Here is an 8,449-nt window from a genome sequence, read left to right as displayed (position 1 = left end):
AGGGTGAGTGGGTGACACAACACTAATTCTGCTGATAATTTTACTGCTTCTGCAGCAGCTGCACATGCTTGCAAACATTGTGGAAAACCAGCTGCTACTGCATCTAATCGTTTAGAATAGAATGCTAGTGGTCTTTCCTTTGTCCCGAACGGCTGTGTTAATACCGCTTTCATATAACCTTGATTAGCATCAACACATAAGGTAAATGGTTGTTGATAATCTGGTAAGGCAAGTATCACATTTGTTTGTAGCATCATTTTTAAGTTTGTGAATGCCAATTCTCCTTCTTTTGTCCACTGAATTTTATCTTTTAAGGCCATGTCTTTCCCATAAATTAAGGTTTGCAGAGGTTGAACGAGTGCGGCATAATCAGGTAGCCATTCTCTGCAATAATTACAAAGTCCTAAGAAGGACATCATTTGCTGTTTAGTCTTTGGCTTTGGTGCCTCTTGTATTGCCTGTTTTCTAGTTTCTAATAATGATCGACCTTGTTGGGAGAGTTTATGTCCAAGATATATAACTTCCTCCCTGCAATATTGTAATTTTTGTTTTGATGCTTTATGTCCTGTATCATATAAATGCTGTAACACCAACAGTGTGGCTTCCTTACAATGCTGTTTTGTATCTGAAGCAATTAATATATCATCTACATACAGTAGCACTTGACTATGGGATGGTATTTTACAGGTACTCATAAAATATCTAAGGGCCATGGTATATACATGTGGACTTTCTGAAAACCCTTGAGGGAGTCTAGTATATGTGTATTTTTTTCCCTTATAGGTGAAACCAAATAAATGTTGAGAATCAGAGTGCAATGGTACTGAGAAAAATGCATTACTGAGATCAACTACTGAGAAGTAACTTTTATCAGGGGTTAATGAGTTGAGCAATAAGTGTGGGTTGGGCACGTCTGGTGCTGCGTGTTGCACTATGTTATTAATTGGTCTTAAATCCTGCACCATGCGCCATTTCCCTGTATGTCCCTTCTGGACAGGGAAGATAGGAGTATTGCAAGTGGCCTCAGGAGCCTCTCACAATATTCCTGATGCCAACATATCCTGCACTACAGGGGCTATACCTTTCTCTGCCTCAGGTTTTAACGGGTATTGTCTAACTTCCGGGCGGTGTTCTGATTTCACAATTACTTTGTATGGTGGGAACCCCTTTACCAGTCCTACATCAGTGGGGGAAGACGACCACAACCCTTCCGGGAGGCGATCTAGATCTGGACATGATCCCCCCTCCAGAACAGAAAAAATTTGTCAGGTTGGGTCCTGCAAGTGTGTGGTGAGAGTGGTTTGAACTCTCCATCCCAAAGGGAACCGCCACACATTGTGTTTTTTGTCATAGCTCCAACAGGAGCCAGGTACGGGTTGGTAGTCATTGTAACTGTGCATGGAATCTCGTAAGAACATCTCTACATCCCTCCACTGCATCTGAGGTGGTTTTGATAGAGATACGTGTGGTGTTTCCCCTCTGAACACAGCCTGTTGTTTATTAGATAAGATGACTGAGGCAGCAGAAAAGCCAGTAGTGGAGTTAACATACAAATGTTGTAAGGTAATACAAGTGTCTTGGAGGGCATGAAACGTTTTGTCATAGGCATAATCTGGTCCTGGGGTGCCTTTGTACCACATAGTGACGTGTAAGGCATCGTCAGGCATGAACTGGGTTTGTTTGGGGGACTGCTTTTCTCTAGTTTTTCGCAACAATTCTCGTGTCTGTGCAGTTCCCCCTAGGTCCAGTGACCAGTAATATTGTGGTGCTCCGGTTCCTTGCACAACATAGGCTTCCTCATTTATGATTGCTTTCATGCCAGAGTTTGTGGCAACTACACTAATGCCCATCTGTACCATAAGGTCACGGCCTAACAGATTGACAGGGCAAGAAGGGCTTATTAACACTTGTGCTTGACATTCAATCCCAGTTTCCTTATCTTTTACTGCAACTGGGTTTGTTAGCTGATGACTGTCTGTTTGGCCTCCTGCTGTTTTTATATTTATGACAGATGAGGAGTATGTGACTTCAGGAGGACTGGAGGTTAGGACAGTCCTACAGGCTCCAGTATCACACAGGCATTCGTATACTTTGCCATTTATGATTAATTTCCGACTTGGCAAAGTTCCCCACTGCCTTTCTGCTAATAGCTGACATACTGCTTGCAAATCTATTTCCTCATCCAGGAGGTCTTGTAAGGTAACCTCCGGTTCTTCCCTTAAAATGACCTCTGTTTCACCTCGGATAGTGTCGGCAACAGGGGTCTCCGAGGAGGGTCATTGGTCATTTTCGGTGGAGTTTGGATTAAATGGTCGCTTCCCTGACCTGCAGTCCCTGCTTAAATGTCCAGGTTTCCCGCATGTCCAACACTCTGTTTCCTGTGAAAACCCTCCTGTTTGTTTATTTCTAAATCTTCCTCGGCCTCTAAATCTTCCTCTTCCTCTACCTCTGAATCCCCCGCGTCCCCGAGGGATCGTTTGCACTAGCGCTACCACGTCAGAGGCGCTGAATATTGTATCTGTCTTTTGCTGTTTCTGCGCTTTCTGTGCGTGTTGGGCATATTCTAAGGCTTGTTGGACTGAGCCAGTATTCTGATGTACCCAATGTTTGTCGAGATATTTTCGCAATTCAGGCTTTAGGCCTGCGACAAAAGCTCGTTTTAATTGTTGCTGATACACTCCTCCGTCTTCCTCGTCGTGAGGAATTCCTGAATTTCCCCTGAACACCACTCGCATCCTATCCATAAAATCCTCAGGTTCCTCTCCATCTTTTTGTTTGCACTGCGCTATTCGCCCATAATCTGCGCATCTTACGAAGGCTGTCTCTACCCTGTTTCGCAAGTCTCGTAATGCTTGTATGAGTTCCTGCGAGTCATGTGCTAAGACTTCATCATTATTGGCACCGTGTCCAGTGAAGTCGCCTGCCACACGTCCCCATTTATGGGTAAACAACTGTCTTAGGCATCGGTACATTTCCCTGCCGTTCAAATGAAAACTACTTTGTAATTCTAGGATGGCAGTCCAAAACTCGGGTACCCCTTCTTCAACCGGGGGTATTCCTTTTAAAGCCGCTGTTCTATCCTCAGCGGTCCAGGGTCTATATACTAACATAGTTTCGGGTCCTGCATTATTTGGGCCTCGATTTGGATTTGCCACTTCTACGAGTGGACACTGCCATTCTACCTCCTCTTGTTCTGTGTTATTTTTTGGATGCCATTGTACTTTAGCTGTGGCCAAATCTTTTACAGGATATAGAGAGGGATCAGACCCTCGAGTTAACATGCGAGATGGTTCCACCCCCCCCCCTGCTTCTTGTCTATCTGTGGCTGGAACCAGCGCCGGTGCAGGCACCGGAATTTGTGGGGGCGGTGGAGGAGCTGGAGGGGCGGAAGGTCTTGCTGCCGTTTCTTCGTCTAGTGTGATTAAAGCCGCCTGCAGTTTTTTCTCCTTATTTCCCTTTTTCTGTTGTCTCTTATTATCTCTTAGTTTACTCTGTTCTAACCATGCATCAGAGAGAACGTATTCCTTTTTTCTATCTTGGCCTTTTTTATTATTGGTAGTCTGTAACATCTCCAGTTTTAAGTTTCCCTGTAACTTTAATATGTCTGGAGTATGGAGTTTTCCTTCAAACCCATGTTTTTTCCTCCATCTCTGACTACTTATTTGTCCTGATCCTGGTTTATATCCTTCCATAAACTTCTCATCTCCCTCTAGTTTGATTTGTTTACTCAGATTTTTTCCCATTGTTACCTTTTATTGAATACACTACAAAACATAAAAAATCCTAAAAGCAAGTCCCTGGCATGAGACCTCAGGAGGACACCAACACGGCCTTCTACTGTTCACTATTAGAGCAGCGGTGTTAGTTTTCAGGGATGAAACCCGTCCTTTATCCTTCAGTCACCAGTATGTTGTTGCTTTTAGGGTGGATCGTGTAGGTTAATCTAAAACCTATAAAAACACATCCACATACATCAATATATATATTTCCAATAACGCCTACTTTCTCTCCCGGTTAATTTCGGCTAACCTCAACCACATGCATGTCTTGGCCACCTACTTATTTAGGTGCCGTATCTCTCACTTGGCCACCTATTCACTTAGGTGCCGTGTTTCTCACCTGTATAGTGTGCTCTCTGTTCCGTCACCGAGGTCCTTCAGACATCACCAGACGTCGAGCGCAGTTCTAACCACCGGCCTGATGACGAATTCACATCACAGGTCTTTCTTGCACCCGACTTCGAGTGGCTGTCGACAGACTTCGGTGTCGCTTCTCTCGGCGTACTGGAGACGTCTTCGGGGTTCCTCGGATCCGGCTCGAAGGACCAAATTCTATGTTGGGGAAAGCGCCCGGCGTTTCCACCCCAACTCCACCTTTTACTGAGACAACACACTTTATAGTTTTTACTTGCAAGGGTACCCACACTCTCTGCAATGCAAACTACAGCAGAATGTGTTACAAAGGGTGGTTCCCCTTGACTCCTTTATTTATAGTCAGTGGGAGGCGCAAGAGTCATGCAGAATAGGGAGGTGAGAGAAAGTTCTGGTTTTGCTAAGGTGGGAATGCTATTATTAATATAATCTAAAGTATGAGGCTAGGGGAAAACAAAATAATATATATATATATATTTACATTCATTGCTGATCATACAGGAGTGATAACAAAATGATTAATAACAGTTTCTTCAACCTAACAGCGCCATTCTCATGACAGAGAGTTTCAAACAGTCTATGATTCAGTGGTCGGGATTGGATGAAGTTTATCATCTTCACAGCATCATCCATAACAGCACATAAATCAGGACAAACCCTCTTACTAGCGAGTGCTTCACGATGAATAATACAGTGCATCCATTTAATGTCGTTGTTTACCTTTTTGATGTGTCCGAACAGTCCCTTCCCGCTTCCCGTCATCGCAGCCGCACCATCAGTACAGACGTGGCTGCATGTATTCCACTGCAGATCATGTTCTTTGAAAAAGCTGTCTATAACCTGGAACATTTCTCCTCCGGTTGTCTTTCCTGGCAGCTTTTTACAAAATAAAATATGCTCATTTATGTCCGACACATCTTTGTAACGAACGAAAGCCAGGAGCTGAGCATCTCCACTCACATCTGTCATTTCATCCAGCTGCAAAGCGAACTGACCGGCTTGTTTTATTTTCTTCACCACTTGTCCAATAATATTAACTGACATATTGTTGATCCGACGGGACACAGTGTTGTTCGACAGGGGGACTTTTTTTAGTGTGTCAGCTGCTTTCTTGTCAATCATAATTTCAGCCATAACACTAGCTGCAGGGAGAATGAGCTCTTCGACAATTGAGTGTGGCTTTTTTGACTTAGCCACAAGCAGGGATATGGCGTATGATGCCTCCAGTGCTTTGCTTGATACAGACGTAGCTTTCATCATTACAGTCTGACCTGACCTAAATTCCGATAACTTTCGTTTGTAAAAAGCCTCTGTTTTACCGATACTTCCCGAGTGTTTGGTGCTCTGATGTCGTTGTAAATGGGCCGGCTTCATTGCGCTATTTGCTAGGATTTCCCCGCAAAAGAAGCACTGAGGCAGTGGCAGGTCCGCAGACGTAGAAGTGAACCCGAAGAAAATATAATTGTCATTGTACTGCCTAGGTTTACGTTTGGTTTCTATTTTGCGTGTCTTGGGGTCTGCTGAACCCTCTCCTGGATCCAGAGCAACGGGACGTTTCAGCCATTTATCCATATTTGACTGTGGCTGCTTTGACCCGTCAGTGACTTTTGTCTGTCTTGTACTTTCTCTCATGCCCTCTGTCGGTAGCGGAGCGTCGTGCAGATGCACAGCCCTGCTCTAGTCTTTCCGTCATGTAGTTGTTGTTTATGTCTTTTTTTGCTCTTTTCATTGATAAAAGCTGGGTTTGTTATTCATTAAGCAACACATCCCAGATAGATTTTCTTTCTATGCCAGGGCACAGCTAATGGAATGGCTGATAATATTTACCCATCATCAGGGAAATTAAATATAAAAATTTTTTCCACGTACCCCCTGTAATGTGCTCGCGTACCACTAGGGGTACGCGTACCCCCGGTTGGGAATCACTGCCATAACAGACAATGCGATCCTATGCAGCTCGTCGGCGACTTTCGGCCGCGTTCGGCTCCGATTCGACTGTAAGCAGATTGCCACTCTGACGTATGTGGCGCGAGACTCGGGCTTTCGGACTCAAACGCTCACAGCAATAAATCTTATGGAGAATCTCCATTAATCCATTTAAAACCTAAAACTGGCTACATCAGAAGCGTTTCGGCAGTTTGCAAACCATAAAGACTATTTACAAAGTAATGAAACTGTTATATAAATGTGAATACGTGTGTAGGCTTGTCCCGAATTGAAAATCTCATGCCAACAAGCTGACCAAAGTTGGCAACCCTGCGTAAGTCGCCCCCCTTATTTTATATGCAAAAATGATCATATGCAGGGGGCACATAACTGATATGAAAGTACTCATTCGCTGTCTAAAGCGATACGCGTGGTAATGTCTTGTAGCAGCGCAAATGCGTATTTACTTTATGTGCATACGCGCTGTTATGACAAGAAATCATTGTGTATTTTAGCCTTCATGCCGCGAAAGAATTACAAATTAGCCTAAATGTTAAGATGCACGGTAATTTCTTGTCATAACAGCGTGAATGCACATAAAATAAATACGCATTTCCGCTGCTACAACAAGGAGTTGCCCCGCGTGTACGGGGAATGCGTACTTGCGCACCATGCAGTTATGTGCGCTCCTGATCATATGTATAGTATATTGTACAATAAATGCTATAATATTTAAGTCGTATCGTTTGCTGTTTTTTAATATTTTAATCATCATTTTCTTCGTTCATTCCTGACGACAATTGGGGCAGAGACTGTCATACGCTCTCGGTAACACTCACAACCAGATGTAGCACAACAGTGAAACATTTACAAATGTGACAAAAGGTCTTCTGTGTGTCCATTAATTCATACATAGAGTTTTAATCCCGTTTCATGAAAAGCTGTAGTTATGTTGCCCCTGACAATTCCAAAATTCTTTTTGCAGCAAACTGACAAACCGAATAAGCCCAGGACACTGGAAAATGCTTGAAAAACATGGTAAAGTAGATTTCAGCATTTTCTGTCGTTACATTTGTATTAGAATTGTAAGAAATGTTTTCGTTAGTGTTATTTTGTATTTTGCAGGATGTTCCTCAACAGATTGGTTCTGTGGACTGTGGCGCGTTCATGTTGATTGTTGTCACGTCACGGATCGGGGAAGCAGGAGCAGGAAGATGGAGAATCTGGAAACCAGCTAGGAACACAGGACAATAGAAGTAGGGACTTAAATGACTGGACGGGGAAAATATATTTTGACGCAGAGTTAAATACATAGAACTAATTAAAACAACTGGAAACAGCAAATGACATGGAGATTCCACACGAGGTTAACGAGGGGGCGTGGCACACGGGAGGATCGGACGAGCGCGCGTGACAATTGTAAGAGAGACCACCTTGAATTGTTGGACGTAACACTTGTGATACAGAGAATGTATTGAAGTGTTTTTCCCCTCCCTTTTATCAGTATGCACTGTGCATGGCCTTGGTGTGTCTTGAGTATTACAAAATGCACCATGAACTGTGTATATTATATATCTATATTATATTTTTATTTAGGCCATAATATGTGATCTTGATCTGTGGTTTTTCAGTGAGTTGGAGGGATTTGACAAAAGCATCCTTTTAGAAATGCGTGAGGAAGTAAGTTCTTTTCTTTTTGACAAGTAGTGTATCTGTCAGGTTTGTGACACAACAGAGAAATTAAATATTATGTTTCACTCCTCAGGGTCAAGACTCTGGTCTCCAGCTCACCGCTCTCTGTTACATTTCCATGGCCATTTTGTCTGATAGTATCATTCGATTTTTCTATGCTATAGTTTTTTTATGTTTAATCATTGCACGGTATATAAATTATTATAAATAATAGTTTATTTTCCTCATGATGTATGTGTGCCTAAAAGTATTAAATAGAAGTAAAAGTTTCCTCAGTAATGTATTTCATGAACTGATATTTTCCCAACAAAACCCATGCATGCATTCAAGTCTCTGTCATATTTTCTACATAATATTTGCAACAACCATTATGAAAATTTTGCAGAATATGTACTACAAGCCTCTCCAGTTGCAGCCACACCCATATTCAAACTCACATATAAGGTATATTTGTATATGTGTGTTTCCAAGGTACCAGCATTCCTACAGACCCATGTTACATAATATATCCACATATAGGCAATTTCAGTGTGAGTCCTGATGCATTATGCATACTGCTTTCAAATCTGTCATCAAAGCATTGACTGTAAAAAACATGGAGACCAAAATGTCTCTAAAAGGTGAAAACGCAACATGTCAAGCGCCCCCTACTGGCTGGCTGCAGTACTATTATTAGCACC

The 8,449-nt window shown here is 42.7% G+C and overlaps 1 long non-coding RNA gene across 1 annotated transcript; it reads left to right on the top strand.

The window, feature by feature from the left end:
- The first annotated feature begins 7,434 nt into the window (after positions 1–7,434).
- Positions 7,435–7,955, top strand: LOC125726526 (uncharacterized). The gene is made up of 3 exons (XR_007388229.1): positions 7,435–7,496; positions 7,709–7,757; positions 7,843–7,955. It is a non-coding gene; the product is annotated as an uncharacterized LOC125726526 (long non-coding RNA).
- Positions 7,956–8,449: the final 494 nt, after the last annotated feature.

Source organism: Brienomyrus brachyistius, unplaced genomic scaffold (genome assembly GCF_023856365.1).
Source record: "Brienomyrus brachyistius isolate T26 unplaced genomic scaffold, BBRACH_0.4 scaffold73, whole genome shotgun sequence".
NCBI lineage: Eukaryota > Metazoa > Chordata > Actinopteri > Osteoglossiformes > Mormyridae > Brienomyrus > Brienomyrus brachyistius.
Note: the sequence above shows the minus strand (reverse complement) of the source record. Positions and strands in the feature narration are given on the sequence as shown.